Source organism: Rhea pennata, chromosome 6 (assembly GCF_028389875.1).
Source record: "Rhea pennata isolate bPtePen1 chromosome 6, bPtePen1.pri, whole genome shotgun sequence".
Lineage (NCBI taxonomy): Eukaryota > Metazoa > Chordata > Aves > Rheiformes > Rheidae > Rhea > Rhea pennata.
Genome location: NC_084668.1, coordinates 21166096 through 21190507, shown reverse-complemented (window position 1 = coordinate 21190507; position 24412 = coordinate 21166096). Strand labels below are relative to the sequence as shown.

Sequence of the window (24412 nt, the reverse complement as noted above, 5' to 3'; positions counted from 1 at the left end):
GCCTTTCAGAAAGCAAAAATAAGTAAAAGCTCCAAACAACGTGCTGAAGGACTGTTACAGTGGCCCAGCTGCTTCAGTATGAACACTTGGAAGTCCCTGCATGAAAAGGAACAAAAAAATCCCAATACTTTGTTGCTTAACTCTTAATCTGTGGTGAGTGCCACTACTCCTCAATGGAATGCTAGGATGGCAGAATGGCCTTTATCAGCCTCAGATCACGGATTTGTCAATGTCATATCTTCTCTTTTCATAAAGAATGCAGAGGCTGAAGCATGAAAACAAAGAAATGAGAACACATAATGAAAAAAAAAAACTTCTGTAACTCCATGTTCAGTTCAATAAATTGCTTATACAGACTTTTTATCTGTATTGAGCAATCTGATCTCGAAATTGTTCGTGTTTGCAGCACCATGAATTGTAGTAAGATTTCTGAGACTTGTCTCATGCACAGCACAGTTGCACACGTAACATTTGACTCATGCAATGGCTATTTGTCTGAAATTTGCTACTGCTCCAACTTGGTTGCTAGACATCCAGAAATCAAGTAGATTATTTATAAATGTGTATGCCCAAATATTGTCTAGATGCAGCAATTTAGATAAAAGCAGGTGTCCAAAGTCCATATCTCCTCAGCTGTGGCAAACAGGCATCAAACTATACAAATATTTTGCTTCTGTGATTTCTGGGGCAAACCTCTTTAATTTCATACAAATTCTTTAACTGTAATTCATTTATTTTCTTCAGATAGAGCTCCCTGGGTAAAAATAGCTGTATTAATCAAGGGCAAGACTATGCTTACATATTATATTTTTACATGTAACTAGCCTCGAGCACACAAAACCTCTATTTTCAAGGATTAAGTATTCAAGGTTCCCTTTGTGTACTTCCAAATAAAAGGTTGATTCCATAAATTTTTTTAAAGGCCACAATCGTAACGCAATTTTACAAGAAGGGAAGAGAAGTGTAGGCCAGAATAGGGAAGGAACAAGTTAAGGAATATATAGAAAAAATAGATATATTGAAGTTGACAGGGCCTGATGGAAATTTGCCGGTAGTACTTTGGCAGCTAGTCAGAACAGTTTCTGAACCATTTGCAATTATTGTTGAGAACTTGGGGAGAACAGCGAGGTCCCAGGAGGACCACAGAAAAGCAAAAGGAGTGTCTGTCTGTAAAGATGGTAAAAGGAGGATCAGGGCAATTTCAGTCGGCCAGATCTGTGCTGCCTCTTAAGACAGATTTGAACTCTGCCTGCCTGCACTGCCAGCCAACACTGTGTAAGCTCTGCCAGAAGCTGATTAACAGTGAGCCCTCCTGCATGAAGGTCTCCTAACTTGAACACAGCACCGTGATATGAGCCAAAAGAAGCATAAACAGCCCTTTGACACCCAAAGCAACAATTCATCTATAAATACCTAGATAACGACAAAAATAGTTGACACATTGTTCAAGAACGAGTCAGGTTAAAGCAACTGAATGTTTCTTTACTAAGATAAGGAGACCTCATGAATAAGGAAGAAACAATAATAGAGAATTTTTACCTAGATGAAATCACAAGTCAGGTGAACAGTTACTGAGAAAACTGAACATCAGAAACACATACCAATGGTTCAGTTTCAGACTCAGAGAGCAGATCCAGAACCTGGTCATTTCACTCACTCGTTCCATTAGATGATGGACCAAAGGGTAAGCTTGTAAAATTTCTGAATGATATCAAGCAGAAATTTTATTGAAATATGGTGAAATGTGGGACTGGAATACAAAAGACCTTGATGGGTTGGAGAAATTGTCCAAAAAGAAAAAAAAATCTGTGAAGAAAAGTATAACATCTTACACTTGAAAACCATCATCTACTTCAAAATGGGGACCAACAATGCAGGCAGCCATGTGAACCTGTTGCAAGGAAGACAAATACTATTTTGTGGCAAGTTGATGTCTGTAAAGCATTGAAGGTAACTCTTCATCAATGACTCTTACAGATCATCTAGATGGCTCTGGAACACTATTTTAAGAAATACATAGACAAAATTCAGAGGTAATTGAAAAGAACAAATTCTGTAAAATATGATCTATGAGAAAACATTGAAAAAAAATGGGTACATTGATCTGAGTGAAGGGAAAGTGGAGACAGCTTAAAATATGTCAGAAGCAGATAAACTTTTTTTAAATACAGTTTGTTTATGCTTCAGCCCAAACTTTGTCCATCCTAAATGGACTTAATTTGTAATAAATATGGCTTAGCTTAAAACTTTCTCTAGTTTTAAGTGTAGTGAAACATTGAATCAGACAATCTAAGGTAGCATGTCATTTACTAGAAAATTGCAGACTTAAACAAGTGTTTGTCAGAAAAGATAGTTATTTTTACCCTTCCTTCATCTTAACAGGTTGAACGAGGTGACCTTTTTAAAGTTATTCCTAGGTTTTCATTTCTGTGATTTGATGAATCATAAATTGTTCAAAATGCAAATAGCTATGTACATGCACTTGACTTGTACAGTATTTCAGACAGACACAAGCATATACAAGCAATTTCAAAATAGAATCTCTACATTATTCCAAATTTTAATATAGAGAAGTATATATTCTCAAATGTATACTACATATTTTCACAAAAAATATATATATACACTTTTAAATATTAGATGAATACTGTTTCAAACATATTAGTATGCCCTAAGAAAGGCTCATCTGCTTTATGCTGAAACAAGGTAATTAGCTGTGTAATACAGTCATTTCCAGCTGAGATGGCAAGGAATATCTTTAGGTTATATCTACATTAGGAACAAATCTGTACAGTGAAAGAGTTGGTGGAGAGTACATAATGTCTGTGTTAGATGCTTTCCTTTACACTGACTGTTGGTGATTAAAACATACCTAAAAGAAATGTAGTTCCTGTGCTCCAAGACCACTCTATGAAATACATCAAAGCATGATGAGATTACTCAGGGTATTTGCTTAAAAAGAAAGTCCTGTTCCAAACTAAAATGCTGATGTTGATGCATCATCAGAGCTACAGGGCAGTCTGATGTCAGCAAATGTAGAAAATGTGCATGGGAGTGAAAAAATATTCTAACAAATGGACTTGGGAGGGTTAACAAAGCTGAAGGAAATAACAGAAAATAATAGTAAATAATAGTTCTGGAACTAACAGGTGCCTTAGCTGTTACCTTTACATTTTCACAAGGAAAAGAAGCTGCAATTCTTTTTACCTTTAATGTATTTTTCCTGGGTACCTATGGCTATATTTTCAAGACCTACTCATGTAGTCATGTAGTTGGTAATTTTTTGCATAATTTTTGTTTAAAATAGGCCTGTACCTCTTAAAAAAAAGAACCAAAAATTACCTGCACAAATTCTAAAGCAAAGTGTAAGAATATGCCTCCATCTGTGCTTTTATAGCAGACAGGTAAGTTTAAAGTGTGCCATTTAAAATACTCATGCCCAAGTTTCTTGTGAATTGTAGCTATCCTTTAGACATATGTGGTTCCCAGCTTTATCCATCTGAGACACAACAGCATTGCTGCTTGCAAAAATGAACAATCATGACCCAGGTGTGGGAAACTGGAGCTTGTTCTTAAACCTGGTTTAGGCTCTGTGAGCAGAACAAACCAGTGCAACTAAGAGGAGGAGGTAAATAGCATCATCCTTTTGGAATTACTTCTATTTTCCGCTTTTGAGTTCCAGCAGCTACTTTCAGATTTTTAGACTGACTTCCCTGGAAGGTCAGTCATCCTAGGAAGTAGCATTTTACGCACTGTAGAAATTTTTCTGTTGACTAATTGTTCCTCACTAATGAATCAACTGCCAATAATAGGTGGAAAAGAGCCTCTTTCAATTAAGAATACAATATAAAAAAACAGGCAAAAACTCTTTGTAATAGAGGGAACAGAAAGAATGCAGGGAGTGGAACCAGACAATAAACAGATGAAAATGAGAGCCACAACTGAAATCACTGCAATTTGTTAAGGACAAGTAATCCTAAAAATAAGCCACTCTTATTTTCAGCATGTGATACACTGATGAATCTTAGTTGGATTCTGAATAGGCAATAAGCAACAAGAAAATTTTGGAGCAATACGCTTATCTATTAAATAGCAAGACAGTGACTTTCTATGGGAATTTTAGTTGAAGTCATGCATTCCATCCTGTTCCCTATAAAATTGTAGTCATCTCCAAAATATTTTATATGTAAATGAGATCTAAAAAAAAGTTAGTATCTCACAAAGAGCTAGTGACACAAAAGTTCCGATTGCCAACTGATCTGGGGTGCTTTCTTCTGGCAGCATCCCACTGCAAGGAAAGTGGAGGACAGATACCTTGATTCTGTCCTTTTAAGGTGAGCTCATGTTACAAACTGTTTTCTCTGCTACACATACCTTCAAACAAAGCACTCGAAATGGTAAATCTGAATTTAGGGTAGAAGAATTAGAGTTCCTGAGGGTACATTAAAAGAAAATATTAAAACTTGTTATTTGGAATACATTTAAATATTTGGTCTGGGCATAGTTATTTAATATAACCTCTATATCTCTTTTAAAAAAAATAATTGTTTCTAAGCGCCATGTAAATAACAGAGCTTTGGAAAGCTCCCTTCCCACCATCTAAAGAGCTGCTTTCCCTGGAGAGAAAGGTTGCAGAGGTCAGCAGGAAGTCTGTCAACACCTCTAACTTCTAAAAAGGTAAATGTTTAGTGCATGTTCCAAACTCTAAAAAGCCACAGCAGTTCAAAGATGAGTTAAATGAGGATAAATGAAGTGGGGGGAGAATCATTTCTTGATTCATGATTTATAAGAAACATATGAAGAGCCAATGTAGTAACTATGATAATAAAAGCACAGAAAAAAAAACATTTCTATTAAGGAGAAAAATAGTTTGAAACTTAACGAGAAACTGTTCTTCATGACCTCAAGTCCAGTAGACACTGTGATTTTTCCTTATTGTGGAATCTTTTGGCTTTAGACAAAAGGTCATGAAAACAAAGGAAAGAAGTGTGTTGTATCATAAAAAGAACGAGCTAAAAATACACATTCAGCCCCAAAATGGAAGGCTGACCATACAGCTCTCCCCTCAAGATCAGGCTTTTCAGCAAGGGTAATTGTTTGGTCATCCTATGCACTACTATTTGCTTTTTATTCAACCATAACAAAAATACAAGTTATAAATGATACAAGCACTGATGGGGTATAAAACTGACCGACAGTGCTTGTGGGTTTTCCACAACTAAATTAATATAGATATTTCTTAAAGCATTAAGGGGAAAAAAGTTGCTGCTTGTTTAAACAATTTTAATGAAGGTCTAACCTTTTACATTAAACATCTGTTCCCTTCATTTACTTTCTGGCAGCAGTTCATATATTTTCAGCAAAGGACACAGTTTAATGAACATATACCAGATTATTTAAATGAATGGTTTTAATGAGTTCTTTGAATAGGTTTCTCTAAAAAGCAAGCATGAAATTACTTTCTCAGTTGGGATGCTTCAACATATTTTAAGAAAAACATACATAATTGCTTTCCAGCAAACAAACTTTAGTTGCTTTAAGATTTCAATGCTTTTCAGTGATAATAAATTAGTTATTTTATAGAAATATAAGTTAGTACAGTAAATCAATACTACAGTATAATATATTATTACTTTATAAGAAACAGATTTTGGTACCAAAAAGGGGAAAATATCTTTCTGTAATGTTAGTCATTTTATCAGAATGGGGCATCAGCTTATTTCTAAATAATTGAAAATTACTGGACAGGCACGATGCTTTCATTAAAAGGCTCCAGTAGCAGACTTCCTAAGAAGAAGGACCTATGTCCAGATTCCAGTGGACAGAGTAGTGTTTGACTTGTCCAAGTGATTTAGCTTCAAAATTATTAAACATAGCCTTTCATTCTAATTACTTTTGTATATACTCTCTAATTTTAATACGAAGGGTTAATTCCACTCAAATAATTAGTATTAATAATTAGTATGGAGCACATACTCCATATGTGGCCACCCTGAAGCTCAATCTGCCAAAACTCTAAATACGTTTACAGCTGACTTATAATAATGTCTTTCACTTTCTAACCAGCTGAGGGTTCTTTATGGGATTGATTTAAACGTTTAGAAGTCGCTTCATGGTTTAACATTACTTAATGGCCCTGATTTCTCCATTTATTTTTACATGTACAAGTAACAGCACATTTTGGATTTTGCAATGGAAATGCAACCTGAGTAAGAGATTTTTGATTTTTTAATTAGCTTGCATTTTGCCTTCTTAGAACAAAATCGTATTTTACTACTGGATACTGTAATAAGATGGGGCCCGGTCTTGAATTCTGATTAGTCAAGAGGTGGTCTATTTAAACACGGTTACCACAGTTGGCAGTCTTTTTCTAAGCAGAAGGCTAATGAGCACATTCATTTATGCTTATGCTAACTTTTTAAAAGTTAGCTGGCACAGACCCTTAAAAGATATTTTATTTAATTTTTTAATATTCTATTCTGAATTCTATGGACTTAACTTAATTTTACACATAACCATTTCTAACTCTGTTCTAACCTTCTCCATTATTTTTGCATACAAACCACTACAGAAATGCAAGGAAAACACATCAGTTAATTCCTTCTCCTTCACCCCTCCTGCCACAGGAGTGAAGGAAACTTACTGTGGCTGAAAGAGATCAACTTTCAGGCTATTAGTTTGCTAAAATCTTTGTGTAACCTTGCATTATATTGTGATATAAACATTTTCTTCCATCAGCAATTAATTGATAGAGGTATGATCAAGCATTTTTAGTAGAGACGTAAGCTTCTGTAGCACTCGATTACTCATCTTCAGTTTCAAGAATTTTCTTTTAGTAAAGATGTAGTCTGAAATATGGTTTGCCTAAGGCAGTAGTTCTTTCTGAAAGGAAGCCTCAGGTCTTAACAGTATACCTATCAGATTATATGACAAACCTAAACAACGTGCCGAATGAGCCTCCAAGTACCAGGGTTGTCTCCTAGAATTCTGACATGAAGAAAGAGGTGATACGTTCTCTCTGCTGCAGTGGCTTGCTTTGGAGCCATTCCAGGGGCTCTCCAACTCTTCTCAGGAGTTTTTTATTGCTTTCAGAATTGACCTGAGGGTGATTTTTGTGTTTTGAGGTTTTTGTTAAGAACAAAGCAGAAAGGAGCAACAAAATGTGTACCACAGCATAAACTGGTTTGCTGAATTCCATTAGCCTCTTCCTTCATTGTGAGAGAGTGCCTTGATTTCCAAGGAAAATAATTTAGTTAATTCTCTGTCCTTCTCCTCCTCTGCCTATAGCCACTCCAAAGCAAAGACATGATACAGGTGGGGTGCAGAGCAGGTTCGTAGCATCCTACAACTGTGTTCAAAATGTGACTGAGGAACATGGAGGAATATATTCTAAGTAATATGTAATTTATGGATTTGTTTCATCACTTGACTTGGATATATATCAAAATTCCATGAGTGAATGCCAAATCCAGTCAGCTTTATTATTTTAACATAATTTAATGAAATCATTCCTTCAAGCTGTACTTTTTCTAACATGCTGCTCTGGTGGTCACAACTGGATGTCTTAGGTCTTAGAGTTTCTTATATAATATATTATATATTGTGATTCTCCTTTCAACTGCTTGTTTCTCAAGCAGAATTTCTGAGTGGTCTATATACAAAAGAAACTGTTGTTTTAAAGGTGCATCTGTTTAAAGAATAAACATATGACCTACTATTGCAGATTTTATGCAGATAGCAATGGTTGTAAGCACTTCAACAATATTGCAGTTTTAATATTCATCTAACATGTAGTCTATAGATAGAAATTTTAACACCTCTTAGGAAGATAAAATTAATTCACTGCATTGTATTTTCTTTTTTTTTCCTTTTTTTTTTTTTTTTAAGGTAGGTACTGTAATCCAAGATTTATGGCTAAATACTAGTAATAGATTTCAGTAGATGATAAAATCTATATGAAGGATTGCAAAACAAAAAAGTACAGACTTTGTATATATTTTATTTTTTTACTCATCCAATCATATAAACACTCTCCACAGCTTACTCCCGTTCTTTTAAGCAGAATCTTACTTTATCAGCTTGGTAATATCGTTTTATCATTTTATTTTTAATAGGCCTCATCAGTGTTAGAAATAAAATAGCAGAAACTTATCTTTTCAAATGGATATTTCACTCAGCTTGTTGCTTTTTAATCTACTGGTATATTTCTTGGGCCCTAAGACATAGGCAAAGTTTTAAAATTTCTGCCATCTATGTCAAACAACTGAAAGAGGAGAAAACGATGAAAACATTTAAGGGGCATGAAATGTAACTCTCTCTGTCCAAAATATGCTATTCATTTAAAACAGGAATTGTTCCCAAAATTCCACTAATGTTCTTGCTCTGCAGAGAGTCACATGTCCACCGTGACTCTGCAGAGAGTCAGTGATGTTGCATGTCCATCAGAGTCTTTCGTGCAAAGGCAACAGCACTTAGAAGCATCTATGATGACTAAGCCTATCCAGTCATATATATCTTTAAAATTATCAGGCCAAGTGGACTTCACCTATTTATTTTGAGCTACATTTTCACACTTGCATGAGCCTTATTTGAGATGCATCTATCCTGCTGATGGGAGAAAACCACAGAAGCAGACACTGCGCTGCATATTAAGGCAGGTTACATGTGAGCTCTTGTGTATATATGTTACTCTGCTGGGACCTCTGGCAAAAGATGCAGAAAGGATTCTGCTTTTGAGTTTTGGGTCATAGTCAATTGATTCACAAATACTTTAATCCACTGAGCTATCATTATCTGTGTACAAAAGGAGAATTTAATTTTAAATGACTAATTTTAAGTTATAGGACTTCAGTTAAGTGAAAGAAAGATGATGGGCCATATTCTGCCTCAAGCCACCTGGTAAAGCTGAACTAATATTATTTATGTCGGAGTAAAGGACAGCAGATTTTAACTTGATGATGACAATAAAGGTATTCTTCAGTTTGTTAAACAATGAAGGCTCTACACTGAAAAGCATATTAGCAGTGTTGGAAGGTACATGATCCTGTCTGTCTGTCTTAATCTCATTTTTATTTGCTAATCCTTATGTGGCCAACATATTTTTTCTGGTTTGAAAAAATCAAACTACCTACAGTTATTTACACTTGCAATATCAGCAATTAAATGTTGCTATTTTATTTCCTAAGTGAGTTGCTAAGACTATATGCTTGTACTGGTAAAAAAAAAAAAAAAAAAAAAAAAAAAAAAGTTTAATAATAATTTTCATAAAACCTCTACTTTTTCATTATTAGAATTTAAACTCCTGAAAATGACAAGCCTTTACCAAGAGGCTATGCAGTTTGCATCTACATCATCTACTTTGCATAGTACGTGTTAATAATATTATTCTACTCTTCTCATACACTGCCATAATCAAATGAGCTTGGCAATATAAAGGTGGAAAAAAATAGCATATATTAAAGTCTTTGTATAAGCAGACTGTTACTTTGGCTCTTCCTAGCTCCTTGAAGTAGGAAGAAAAAAAATGATCCCAGAATAAATAGTACCAAAGAGAAGACAAAGGATAACAAATAGTTCATTTAGTTTGTTAATGTGACAAAAATTAATCAAATTAAATTTAAAGTGCTAGGAGTAATTTCAGGAAAAATTGCTTATAGGACAAAGCTTACCTTAAAGCTTGCAAGTCAGTTGAAAATAGTTATTTAATTACTATTTAGCCTTTACTATTTAACAGTTTCCTGTAATTGTTTCCACTAGTTACAGATTTCATAGCTTTGCTTTCCTAACAAGCTTCCAACCTATTCTCCATCAATATACATAAGTGGGGAGTGTTAGAACACACACCTCTCTTCGTTTAACCATATATAAAAGAGCATTGACCAGAGCTCACTACAATTAAATAGACTATTTGAAAAGACATATTATAATGCAATTTGCAGAATATTTTTAAAATTGCAGGACAAATATGGACATGCTTTAATCTTAGGCTTTTGGAGTTTACCAGTGGTGAGTTATTTGTAACTTTAGTGAAGTCATTCAGTGTGATACAATATTACAACTTAAACAGTTGTAACAGTTCTAACAGTTTTATTTGCAAAACAATTACCATCATTTCAATCTCATGGAGTGTTCTTTAATGCCCTAATATGCTAGCTCAAATACCATTTCTGTTTTTATTAAGACAACAGGTTCAAAAGGGTGAAAAAAAGTGAGGCTTGAGTTGCAGTCATCAGGGATTTTTGCAGGTCCTTATTTCTACTAGAAATTGCAGTTTGATGAATATTAAAAGAACAAAGAAAATGTAGACAAAAATCTACATCATATCACAGGGGTTAGTTTTAAGAATAAATTTGGTACAGTATACAGTAAAGAAGCAGCATTTCCAAGTGAGATGAAAGAAGTCATGCTGTCCTTTATGTACTGCATTGTGGATGATCTGTATGAAAATTCTTTTAACTTAAAATGGAACATAATTAATTTTTACTTAGTCTTATGAAAAGAATACTTCTTGATAACAGCATGTAAAAATATACATCACATCAAAAGCATATTGCTATTCTAGAAAACAAACTGAAATGTAAAAGTAAGATTATGTATTGCAGCTGTATTTTTATGAGTGGGCTTCCGGTACCATATATAAAGGAAGCAGTATTTGCTCCTCCATGAAAAGAGGTTATGTGCTTTCTGTAGGTGTATTTCCCCAGTGCATTCATCATTTGCAAAAGAGTTTGTTTCCTTCTATCAAGTAAATAAGCTTGGGCAGAGGACAACCTGTGAGATTAGAAATAGAAGTACTGGATCTGAATATTCTTTGATAATGGTAATTCCCATATTACAGTAAGAGCAAGATTTGTGGTTGTACTTCCTGCAGTTGTGAAGCCACAGCTCAAGCATTAATTTAGTTTGTCTTAGCTTTTTTAATTTTTATGGGCCTTTCCAAAACACAGTTGCAGGCTCCATTACAATCTATTACACAGGAAATCTGATAATGAGAAGACAGTAATGACTACAAAAAGATGACTTCAAGCTGGTCATAGCATTACTTTGGTATGTTTACATTTGCACTTGAAATTAGTCAAAATCCGAAGAAGTGCAGGGAGGGGTAGAAGGGATGTTGTTTACTGCTAGGATAAATAGTAAAATGGATCTAGTGCTGATGTGATCCTAAGGGTGCAATAACTTAACACTTCTCTGTTTCTTTGAAAAGAGACATGTCCCATGTCACTGTGACTTTGACTTGCTGCCTTCACTAAAGTTAGGACTGAAGAATGGGGATTAGCAATCCTGCATCACAGTACCATGGAGGTAACTACAGACATTCAAAGTTTACAAAAGCAAAATAGAACTGGAGAGTTTTCTGTTGGAAAGAAAACTAACATCAGCATTATCATATAGGCAAAGTTGGCTTGAAGGATAAAAGCTGATGTATTGTTTATCTCTGGGTGGGAGTGATGAGAGAAAGAAAAAATTTTAGCAAGTCTAGAACACCCAAATGGGAGACCACATCTACAATATATCTGAAAGCAAAAATCACCCAAGAGCAGAAAGGCAAAAATGAAGCATACAGAAAAGATAGCTGAATGTGTAATATGATACATGCAGTAGAGGGCCAAAGGACAATTATTCAACAGCTAAATGTACCAGGGTCCAAAGGAATGGGGATTCCAACTACATAAAAAAATTTTTGTTTTTTCCCCTTTTAATTGGCCTTCAAACAAGTATCAAAAGTATCTTGCAAGTATAATACCAATAAAAATAATGAAGCTTCTAGGTTTGATTAGTGCAGCACAGTAAATCTAGGAATGAAGCTGAACAGAACCCCAAATAGTGTAAAAATCACTAGGTTATTAAATCAGTATTACAAGACCCATATGAAATGAACTCAGTAATCCAACATTTTGCTCCCTATTTATCACTCCCAGGGTCACGAACTAAACACAACAGTTTAGTTCAAGGTCTCTGCTCAGCTATGAGAAACCTTTGGGGGCTGGTCCTAGTGGTCCATGATTCTATGATACATTATCCATAAGCTCCTAAAACAGGTAGGCTCCATCAGAACCAAGGAACAGTGGTTTAGGAGAATTTGGCTTATAAACTCAATCTTTATTCATGCTTTGTTCATTCATAGTGAAAAAAAAATCTTACTGTATTATAAGAAGAAAGTTTTCCTTTTAGTGCTTCATTTTCGCTTTGCTGGAGGAGTTACACAGGTACTACAAAAATAGGACTATGTGAATAGGTAATTAGACATCAGTTTGTCTACACAGATATATTTAACTTGATCTAACAGGTCTTCAAGTCTTGTTTTGCTTTAGGCAACAATGCTGTTAATGTTAATGAAACCAGATCTATTCAAGAAAGGTTTTATCCTGATTAGTACTAGAGGTTGTAGAAACTTGGATATTGTTTCTAGAGTGAACAGAAATGTGGGCACACACATGTGCTATAGATACATGCCATAAAAGCAGGTAATCTACAAAAACAGGGTAAAGAATGTCGTGTTTGAGTCCATGACTGAAACCAATTACTTCATTACATTATTGGTATTTTTTCCTCTGTAACCAAAGAGAAGAAGGTATGATTGATAGAATGTCTGGTTTTAGTACTATTTTGCTATAGCTTTTTGCAAATAGATAATGACTACTTGTGTATCCATTTGCAAAAGCTTGGAGAAAAAAAAATCCGTTTAACAGGATTTTTGTCACTTTTTTTTTTTTTAAGTATGCTAATAGTATGTTATCCAACATTTGAGAATTTTAGCCAAGATTAAAACTTTGAAGGGTTCAAGTGCTTCAAATGAACATTAAAACATATAATGTATAAACAATTTTCTGTTTACTGAAACACTAGATGACTGCTATACCAGTTGTTTGAGAAAATTCAGATACTCACAATGCAGGTTAAAATACTTTAACTGTAAAGAATCTTTGAACTGAAGCAATTTCATATAGAAGTCTTCTAGCAAAGATTATGCTAATAGCAATTATCACATTATATTTAATAATAATAATAATCTGTGACTTGAATGAAATTCATGAATATTTGTTTAAAAATACAGTTTAGGAGAGGGTATACTAATAATGATCATATTCATAGTTATATATTAGGAGTGTGCAAGAAGATCATAGAATACTATGTAATGAACTTTTCTACCTTAGCTATAATAACCAGTGCAGCCCTAGAGAGAAGTATTCCATTAGAGACCTTGATGGTAGAAACACTGTTGGCATGTAGAGTAACTTTCTCAGAACTGGCACTCAGAGAGATGAGCTATAGAAACAGTAAAAATACATAAGGTAATTCATAACCATATTGCTAACTTTTGAAGTGACCGACAAATTTTATTTTGTGAAGGCTTGATTAATTTACAAATTAAAGAACAAGTACTGCTTTCACTCAGTAGAACTTGGATTATGAAGTGGATAAGATATCAGCAGATTTTTCTTTTGTTTCAGTGTCACAGATACGAAAAGTAAACTCAGACCTTTGCTGAGATGATCTGTATATAGAGGTAACTATGTACAGATAACAGTAACGGAATGTACTCTTTCCCTGGATAGTGTTGTCTGGTAGTGAACAGGCTACATGTAAAGCCTAAGACTGCTGTGGATCATATCACATTTTTTTCATGCTTATTCAGTCTTATCAAAGGATGAATCAGTAATTTCCACTTTTTTTTTTATGTGTCTTTACCTCTTGTATGTAGATGTTAATGTCTTTGGTAGCACGTGTACTCATTTGGCTGCAACATTTCATTTCAGAAGACTCCTTTCACAGAACTCCTGTGTGTTCACTGTGCTTGACAGATTTTTCTGAAATCTTGTCTAGCTTCTGGTCTGTGTTGTCAGGATCTGTGAGTGAATGACCTCTGCTTAAGCATCCATACTTCTTCAGCATCAGAAACCTTTGATATTAATGACTGAATTTGTATAGACTTATGTTCAAATCTATCTTTTCTTAGCTTTTTCTCCATAAGTAAAGCCATTAGGACAAAGCTTAAGTGACAGCATTTCATAACAGTACAAACAATGTTTCCAATCAAATGTCCTTTTTTTTGGGTGTGGGGGGGAGGGGATATGTACTGCTCAAATGAGTAAACGGGTAAATAAATGAGTACATGGACAGGAAGTGTTATTCTGCAGCAGCCAGAAAATGGTGAAGACAGCAAAGAATTGAGAAGAAGGGAGAGAAAGAGAAGGCAAAAAAAAAAAGGAGAAAGTGAGCTATTTTAGAAAAAAGACACTATTAAGAGTTAGCATTGAAGAGTGAGAGAAAAGAGAACCAAGAGAGAAACAATGAGATATGGTGACAGAGAAGGAAACATCTAGGAGTAAGAACATTTACCTGAATACACCTAGAAGAAGGGAAAAAGCCAATAACAAAGGCAAAAAAGTGAAGAGGAAGAATTGAACTGTGCAGAAATGCACTAGAAAAGAACAAAAAGACAATCTAGAAGATTAACAAAAGAAAGTAAATAATAAGTATTCCTTTTTTGTCTTTTTAAGTAGTTATTAGAATTCTAATGTTTCAAATAAATACTTTTTTTATAGAATGATTCCACAAAATTGTATCAAACATTTCATTTTAACATTTTATCAGTGCACAGCACAAAAAGCAACAGAAAAATAGAGAAGAGATCTAGTCAAAACTACTAGTGCCTAAGAACTTTATTACATACTTCTACAAAGCAACTTTCATGCTGGTTGTTGACTAAATGAGAACTTATCTGGCTGGTTTTGAAGACTGGTGTGGCATATAAAGTTGTGATATTGAATATGTGTGTGTGTGTGTATATACATACAAATTTATTATATATTTATTTATATATCTTTGCTCAAGAAGTAGGGCACAAGTTATTCAAAGAGGACTTTTCTTTAAGTTCATGATTCCTCACTTATCAAGTTATCAATGTGGAAGTTATAAAATACTCTGTTCTTGCAAATACTATACCAACAACCAAAACCTAGAGGAACACTTTGGTTTTCATGCAGAAAAGGTAAAGCATAGTGAATAAGTTTTTAGCCACATATATAAACAAATCTGCCCAAATTAAAATTTTTAAACTTTTCAGTATCCTGCATTTTCACTATGAACATGAAAGGTCAATAAAACTGTAATTTTTAATCAACAGTTTATTTAGCTTAGAGGATGTAAGGCCATCAATACTATCTGCATAATGACTGGACAAGCATTTGCAGTTGTTCTGTGCATTCACTTGTAGCCCCTACTACTGTTGGTTAGCTGTCAATGGCCAATCACATGTCCCATGTCACTGCGACTTTGACTTGCTGCCTTCTATTAATATGATCCATTAACATAGTTACATTGGTTGGTAAATAATTGGAAGGAGCTGTTAAAGCAAAGAGATGTGGAAACTAGGTATCTTTACTGGCAAGCATCTGTGAGAAGGGTCATGCAGTCAGAACTATCTACCCACCCACTTTTTGGAGGACTTCTTTTGGATGTCCGATGTTTTTACTTTACTAGATATGTTAAATCTGGATGGATGACAAAGCATTAGGAATGTGTTTGAAGCTTTTTCATGCTACTATTTCCAAACTAGTACACAAAAAGTAGATGAAGTGTAATTTGGAGAATCCATTTGTCAGTACCGAGTATCTCTTCATATCCTTGCTGTTCCTTATCCTGCGGTTCTGCCTGGAGTAAGCCCCCTCGGAAAGTGAGGTGAGGCTGAGTGTATGCCTAAGTGATGACATTTTCTTTCTAGATGGAAATGAAGATTTACAAGAATTAAATGAAATGTTAAGCCCAGACAGAAAGTAAGTACTTATTTTCATGGACCATGGGGGGGGGGGGGGGGGAGTTTTCAGACCCTAAAACAAAACATTCTCCACTGCAAGATGAAGAAAATCCTTTAATGTCTGTGTTGCTTATCTTAAATACCACAAGTAAAGCCATATTAACTATATTCTTAAATGAAACAGTATTCAGGAGAACTAGGCCAGTTAAAATTTCCCTCTAGGTAGTGTATCTATGCTTAAGGCAGTGTCAGCATTTCGGTATAATAAAGCACAAGACTGATGTTGCTCTCATACATGGAGTCAAAGCCTGGTGCAATGTTGTCACAGCATCACAGAACCTGCACCAGCCTGTTAGCTGGTACTTGTAGAAACACAGCAGTCAGGTGTAACATAAGGACTGTGCTGCATTTAGATTCAAAATGGTTTATCAGGATAGGTATTCACTAGTTGTTGCTATAATTTGTCATTTCCTATTGATCCATTCAAGATTTTAATCAAAAAATGCAGTTAATTAACCTGATATTATTTTGTCCTCACCTTATTTGACTCGTGAAGTAGCTCAGCAGCAATAATACAATACAGAGTGTTTTCTGCCTTCTAAATATGTAGACTTATTGAAATAAGAAAATTAACCATAAAAAAAGCTTTGATATACAAACATGTTTCTAATTCAGTTGGAAAAGTATTTTATTCACAAGTTTTTTTTTGGTAATCTCAGAAGTGCTTGAAGGTTGTTGATTCTGTACAGAAGTCTGTTTATCTACGATCACTTTTTGTAAGAAGTGCTGAATGAGAGTGAAGTTTTGAAAAATACACAACATTGCTAACTCATGTCTTAAGCAACTTGTCAGAGAACTGCAGAAAGGATATCAATTTACAGAAGATTCCTGTAAATGGTACCTTTCTTATCATGTTTGCTTTTTTTTTTTAATTGCCTTTGTATATTGCCATATATTTGCCAAATTTCCCATTTGTCTTGCCAAATTATGGGCCTGATGAGCAGAGCTGCCTCTGAAAACAATTTTCCATGAGGTATAAGTGTAGCCTATTCTATTAGACACTATCAACCTCTGAAAGTGTATTCTGTTACATGTGTCAAAAAAAAGAAGGGCTTAAGAGTAATCTGAGAGTATTTATTGCTACCTGCTTAAATCCTGTCTGCCTGTTGTTGTAAATATTCAGGGAAAAAAAAATCACAATCTGATGATCACTTAAAGGAAAAAACCCACAAAACCCAAACCACACACACAGTTTAATTAAATAGCCTGGAGGAAAAAAAATAAGGCAGATATTGTAAATGACAGTTTTTGAACTTCAGAGAACTTCTGGCAATGAGATTCTAAATATTTCAAAAGGGAATCGCAGAGGGCAGAAACTGCTCAGTATATTTGAAGAGCTGCTCTGTTTGTTTCTACCCATTTTCTCAGTCCCAGTGAGAAAGTGCTCATAGTTAGCATGACTTAGAGGCAGTAGGCAATTTGATTAAATTGTTGTTGCATTTCTGTACTCTTTTCTCTCTGTTCAGAAATACAGATGCTATGTTGCCACATCTTGTGGTAATTTGTCTGGTGGTATACACTAAATGACTTACCCTGACATAAAGTGTGTTAGCTCACAATTAAGTGTCCTTACCACTGAGGTCTGCTACCTTTCAAAGAATGTGTTTCAGGTATTTGAAACCCTTAAGGGTTCTGCCTATAATGAAAGTAGAAAGTTGAAGACACCTTAAATCTTTTAAATAGAAAAAGTATTAAAAATGTACATGTTTAAAGATATTATATCAAAACCTACGCAGGAGTGTCAAAAGGGATATAATATTAGAAAAATAGACTGGATGATTTGACTTTAAAGAGCTCATGAATCACTGCTTCACAAATTTCAAGGTGTTTTTTAATTTTAAAGAAGTTTAAAAAAAATCTTTGACAGCTGTATACTTGCTTTATCTAATAGGTTGCACCTTTTAGATATGCAGAAAAAAATGACATGACATTTAATAATTGCTTAAAAAAAAAGGGCTAACTTCTCAAATATCTCAAAGAAATACTTCTTCCTCAATGTATTTACAGCCAGCCCATGAATAAAAACTGGGCAAAAAAATTATTACAACTACAGTTTGCAATTTGTCCAAGCCTATAATGTCACAGAGAACCAAGGTGTAAAGTGACAGCAAGTTTCTCAGTTGAAAAGGAGTCAATGCTATTTTACAAATAAGATGCAATTGGCTCACAAAGTTTTAAAGTGTATGCAAATACTTCCAGTTGAGAATTCTTCTCTCAGACCGTAATATCTTATTTTTTTCCCCTCCCCAAATAAAGCACTAGCAAAGCATAATTGCAGACTAAGTTACCAAATCTAACAGGTTGGCAGATGGTGCCATTCAGCAACTATTCAAAAGATCTAGACTTGAATGAAACTACTAGAGTAAGGAAAGCTATATATTATTTGCTATTAGATACTGATCAAGGTTGTCCAGTACTGAACTATCCCTTTCAGGACCCATCAAAGTTCAGGTTAGCTGGGTGTGCTGCAGTTACTAACAAATTTTGTGATGATTTTAACCAGTGGAATAGTCTTCCTGAGGCAGGTCTCCTCTCCATAGCTTCTCCCTTTAAGTTAAGAGGTTGTCTCAAAGCTCCTCATACTTCATCTAAGTTGCAGAGGTTGTATCAAAAAAAAAAAAAAAAAAAAAAAAAAAAAAAATCTTGTGCTAAGCATAGAACAGTTATTTTAACAATTTTGTCAGTTGAGTAAAAAAGGTACACTGAGTCAAATTGCAAAGAGTATGGCATAAAGCTGGGCTTTCTACCCCATTTCTGGACTCGAATGACACCAGAATTAAGTAAGTATCAAAACTCCATTTATGCTGAGATGACAGGTGTGAAATTTAATACAGGATCACTGGCCTACCTCACAGACACAAATCCTAAGTGTTTGTACTCTTTGTGTGAATTTTATTTGTAAACTGCATATACAGAAAAAACAAGATACTTCTGAAATCTTTTTTGATGGTTGTTTCCTCTTGAAAATATGGAAGTATTTAAAATATGGTTGTAAACCTACATTATATTAAAAAAGAAAACTTTATGGGAGGGGAACTGCTGCTCATTTTATTCCATTATTCCATTTGGGAAAAAAAAAAAAAAAAAACCCACTTGGCATACTTCCACCTACTTACATCACATTTACAAAAGAGATAAAAGCATTTAAAAAATTAATATTGCTAGAATCATTTTCTGCTCAGAACTCGCTTTGTTTTTACTGTACAAAAACTTAATTTTCAATTCTAGATTCTTAAGTCATCAGTAAACCGTGGCAAAAGCACTTCACCTGTATGAACTCACTTTTTCATCAGTAATGGAAGATCATGCTACTGACTTCTTCTTAGAGGTACTTAAACCATCTACAAAGGCAGGCAAAGCAAACTGGGTTTTTATAGGGAGTGAACTTACGAGAACCGGTGCCATTCAGTACTTTAGAAATAAAACTGACTGATTTTATCGTCACTAGGGTCTGTTGGCCTCTGTTCACCGGGGGGACGTGCCCGCACCCGGCAAGTGCCCCGCCCGTCGCCACAGCGCCGCGCGGCACGCGCTGCCCCGTGAGGCGCCAGGTAACCGTGCCCAGCGCGCGGGCGACCGTTAGTGCCGTTGGCGCGGCGCCGCGGGGGGCCCAACGGCCGGTCCCGGACAGCGCCGCCTCAGGTGCCCCCGCCGCCGCCTCGCCCCGCGATCCCTCCCGCTCCTCCGCTCACGCAGCGCGTCGGGTTGGACACGGCTCGCGGGGGTCGGGTAGGTGGCAGGATGTTCTCCCTTCCCTTGAGCCGCTTCCCAGCGCGTCCTGGCAGGGCAGGGGCGAGTCCTCTGGCGCCCAGGCTGGGCTGGCGTTGCCCGTCCCCGGCGGCAGAGAGCGGGGAGAGGGCGGGGTGAGGCAGGGGGAAGACCCGCAGGGCCCTCATTCCCCGAGGAGCGCGGAGGGGGAAGGTGCCCCCCCGCCCGGGCACTTACCTTCCTGCCCGCTGCTGCCCCGCCGCCCGGGGCCTCGAAGCGGCTCCTCAGGTCCTCCAGGGCGATGGGGAAGCGCTCGATCCGGCGGGGGCCGCCCAGGAGCTCCTCCTTGAACACCTCCGCCCTCCCGCCGTCCGCAGGCACTTTTTCCACGGTGTTGCGGCGGCTGCTTTTATCCGGCGCCGAGCCCCCCGCTCGCCTCTCCTGGCCGTCCGCGGCTGCGGGGCCGGCCCCCTCCGGCTGCGGGGACCGCGGGGCGGCGCGGCCACTCCGCCCCTCTGGGGCTGGTGAGCGGCGGCAGTGGCGGCTCCCGGCCAGGCCGTAGTGCCCCCGGGGGCCGGGTCTCGGAGCCTCGCCGGACTCCCATTTCTGCCGGAGGAGCTCCAGGGAGCCCTTCTCCATGGGGAACTCGGCCAGCTCCAGCGTGCCCTGCCAAAGCAACGCGTATGTGGGGTCAGGAGCAGGCGAGCCCTGCGTGGGTGCCCATGCCGCGCAGTGGGCTGAGGTGGACCCGTAGCCACCGCAGGGGCAGATCAGGAGCCCTCACGGGTCAGGGGACAGGCCATGGAACAGGCCCATGGACAAGGACATAAGCCACTTCCCAATGGAAAGGGAGATCCCAGCCAGCAGGAAACAGGGGCAGGAAAAAGCCAGTTCCACTCCACTTCCTTAGAAGTACAGCAATCCCACAGAAGATCTATTGTATGAACAAAACCCCCCAAACACCTCATTGTTTATAACTGGGAAAAGCATCATTAGTGACCTCAAATTCCAACAGTTATTATTCAGGTTCATGGTTTGGAGCACATCCAAGCTATCCTTGTTAGGAACAACTTAAATTAATCTACTTGCAGTTATATAAAATATCTTGGTCAGTGTGGTGCATTCTTACTAAACGGAATCTGATTCTCAAACACAGGTTTGTGAATTGAGTGCTTGGATGCCACCAGGGTACGCCTGGGTACACAGATGACAAACATGAGATGTTGCTTTAAAATGATACATGGGTTTTAAGAGAATTGAGAGAGGTTAGTTCAAATGGTGTTTGTAGAAGAGCTGAGGTGTATGCAGCTGGCTGTCTGACCACCAAGGCTGGAGGCCTGTGCAGCTGAACAAATTTTGGACCTTTAAATTACCTCTTCCAAGCTAAGTGAGTTTTCTAGAAACCACTGAACTCCTGTTTATTTGTTTTTGAAAGGAAAGAGGAAAAAAAATTTCCTTTAAATAGCAGGAATTGCTAACTTCCAAGAATATATAGAGTCGAAAGAAGGATCAGGTTTACCTATCTACATCTGTGAACTATCAGTATCTGGCTTTATCATGGGCATGAAGTACAAGATCTGTGCATAAATTTGTTTGCAGTGTGGTGCCTGCACATGCAAAAGGAACTTCCAGTACTTGAATGAGTAAGCTATAGTGTAATTAAGCCTTGATCCCTGTTTCTGCACAATCCAAGCTGAAAAAACTAGTAACGGTAAAACCATCTGGAGCAGATTCAGCATCTTTTCCAAGTAGTGCTTCTGGAACTTTATACATAACTAGTGCATGTTTTAAAGAGACTGCTGACAAATCCTCTGATGCATCAACTCTTATATTGAAGAGTAGGTGTAAAGGTTGTTCTTTTTAAGTGAAGAGACTCCTGATTTCAATGATTTTGTTATGATGAAGCAGAGCTACTGTTAGAAGAGTGATAACTGCATTAAAACATTTCTGTTATTAAAACAAATTGTTTAGCCCTGTTTTCTGTACTGATACATTGCTCATCCATGTGAAGGTGTCAACATTGTTAAATATTTATTCTAGCAAAGTCTACTTTTCCACTTTGCATATAGTTAGAAATTTTAGAGTCACTGACCTCTGTGAACTTGCATTTTGTCAAATACCGCAATTATAGCTGCAAGGAGTGGAGGGTATCGCATGAAGGATATAGAAAACAGTTGGAGAATATATACCAGTTACTGCTTACACTGCAGATTTATAAAGGGGAAAGGCTTTTATGACTGTATATATTTCTGTCAAGTGATTTTGATTAATCCATTCCGAATGTTTGATTCTTTAATTAGTTTTACTTTGTTTTTCTCCTAAAATGTGATCAGCAATTAAGTATCTTGGATTAATAAATAGTTACTAGAATTTTAGTTTAAGGACTCAATGTGAAATGAACATGAGCAACTAAACAAGTTTCCAAGCTTCAGGAATGCTATGAAATAAAATTAAGGAAGACAGATTTTACCAAAGTCACTATATGCTTCCAATATCTAAAAAGATTTTTTTTTAAAAAAAATTTAAATATGTTAAGAGGAAAAAGGACTAGTGTATAATTTAGGTCACTAAGTTCGGAGGATCACATGATAACAAGTGCATTTTGTAGGTCAAGAGTGCAGCATCTGTACCAAGGAGATGAAGTGAGTTAATTCTTTCTTATTTTTCCAAATTTGAGGAGTAGCATATTAGGCTTTTGTTAAACTGAAAGTTGGTTAATTTGAAAGTTAAATTTAGTGTGCTGCATATTGAGTATAATACTTAGGAAAATTCTAAAATGACAGAGATTGATAACTTATTTTTGAAAACAGTCATTATGCAAAATTAATGGTCTTTTTAGCTCTCCTTTAATCCATCTTGAGACAGGCAGCAGTAGTTTGAATTGTGCTCTGAACCATACATAGACTAAGAGATAAACTGTTGTGGATGTGGTGTGGACATAGGCAAAGCAAAAGGAGGATCTACTCCTGTATCCATCAAAGTTGGTAATAACACATGCTGGCCCCTTCCATGGAAACAACATGTGATCTAACAGATTTCATCATGGTAATGATATTTCATCATTTTTTAAATTCATTGCTTATTAGTAATTTCTATTAAATATGCTGAAATTACTTGTATTTTTTCACTTTGTTCTTACAAGTTGCTGCTCTTTTTACTTCTTTAAAACATGTATGGCTTTTTATGACTTTTTTTTTTTTTTTTGGAAACTACTTTATATGCCCTTTTGTACATCTGAAAAAATAATCGAGAAGGACCTTTTCTAAAATACAATTACAGCAAGAATTAGTCTGTAGCTATTGCAACAGGTATATTAAACAAGCTCTAGTGAATTGGATGCAATATCAAAGTGCGTGAAGTTACTGTGAAGGCTAGTCTTGATGCTTGTGAGATATTTGGATCTGTGGCAGCTGCCACTCCCAAACCTTAAACAGTTTTACACCTCCTTATTAAAATATATTTTAGCTGCATGCCTATTAAAGCTTGCAGTATTATAAAGAACTATATTATTATTGCAGGTACAGTCAATATTTTGGTTCCTTCTTTCTGTAGAAGAAAATCAGGGCTTATTTCAGCATTATGATAATCCATCATAATTCTGTTAAGAATGGCTTGAAATGCTAAACAGCTAAAAGGAATTATATATTTTTTTGAAAGACCTCAAAATAAAAGCCATTGGATGTAGTGTTTCCTCACATTTCACAGCTGAACTTTCAAAACCAGATCCATTAAAATCTAATTAATGAAGATTTTACAGCAAGAGTCAATGAAAGGGGTCAGTGTGCTGATACAATATGAGTATGTTAATTAAAGAGCGAATTAAGTGTGATATTCATGTATTTTATTCTTAAGGTTACTAGCAAAATTGCTGTCTACTGTAAACAGAAGAATAGCAAGCGCTCAGTTGGGGAGAATTTCAAACAAACTGGAGCTAATTAATGATTGCTTGGTAATCAGTGTGTGCTGCACTGAAAGGTGTTGTGACAGGTGGCTGCTCTTTTTTTTTAGATTTGATACAGCTATCAGTATTGTAAACTGAGACACACCATATTAATGTACTTATAATATAGGAGTACTGCTATATAGCTGTTAGTGAGAAAATACTTCTTTAATCCAGAAACGCATCCTACTGCAGTACCCATAATTGCACAGTAATTCTTCCAGCAGGTAAAGCACTAAGTGTTGATATCAAATCTTTCTGATCATTTGACCTTCTCTGTTCTCACAGAAGCTTTTTCCAGCTCTCTCACAGTACATTTGAAAAGGAAAATTAACATTCTGTCATTTCCCATCAGTTGCTGAACTCTACTACTCATTTCCTGAGATCAGTCCCCAAGAGGTTTGATTTCAACATCTGCTACATGAAGTGCCCTGTAGCAAGTACTCAAAGTTAACAGTTTTCATCCTTCATTCAAAATGAGATTAAGTAAAAAAAAATGCATCTGAAATAATAAAGAGAAATAAATTCTAACAGGAACTGAAACCCAACTACTGCTTAGCCACTGAGGTAGCTGGGATCCTGACTAAAATCTTAATTCATTAGCACCTCCATTCTTGGCAAGACAATTTGTTTCTAACTTCAGATTCATGCTTATATTTGGCTGAGTTAAAATCTGTATTGTGGCTCCTCCCCCCCCCCCCCCCCCCCCAAGAATCTCTAAAAAAAGAAATTCATGATCCACTTTCTTTGAGTGCAATAAGAAAAAGCTTCTTGGCTTACAGCTTTCACCTCCTTTCTAACCAGAATTTGGCCCAAGACTTCTCTCTCCCTTTGGCAGTACCAGGCTGTGACATCCTTTTGTTTCCCTTTCACTGAAGCAAGGCTTCTCCTATCCTCTCCCCTTCCTGCAGACAAAACGGTAACACCCTTCCTTCCTCTGCCAC

At 36.5% G+C, this 24412-nt stretch overlaps 1 protein-coding gene across 1 annotated transcript in view; it reads right to left on the bottom strand.

The window, feature by feature from the left end:
- Positions 1-19974, bottom strand: part of XIRP2 (xin actin binding repeat containing 2) — a 101506-nt gene extending 81532 nt beyond the window's left edge. The window contains exon 1 of the mRNA XM_062578904.1: positions 19766-19974. The gene's annotated coding sequence lies outside the window, so the exon portion shown is untranslated. The remainder of the gene's footprint in view (positions 1-19765) is intronic.
- Positions 19975-24412: the final 4438 nt, after the last annotated feature.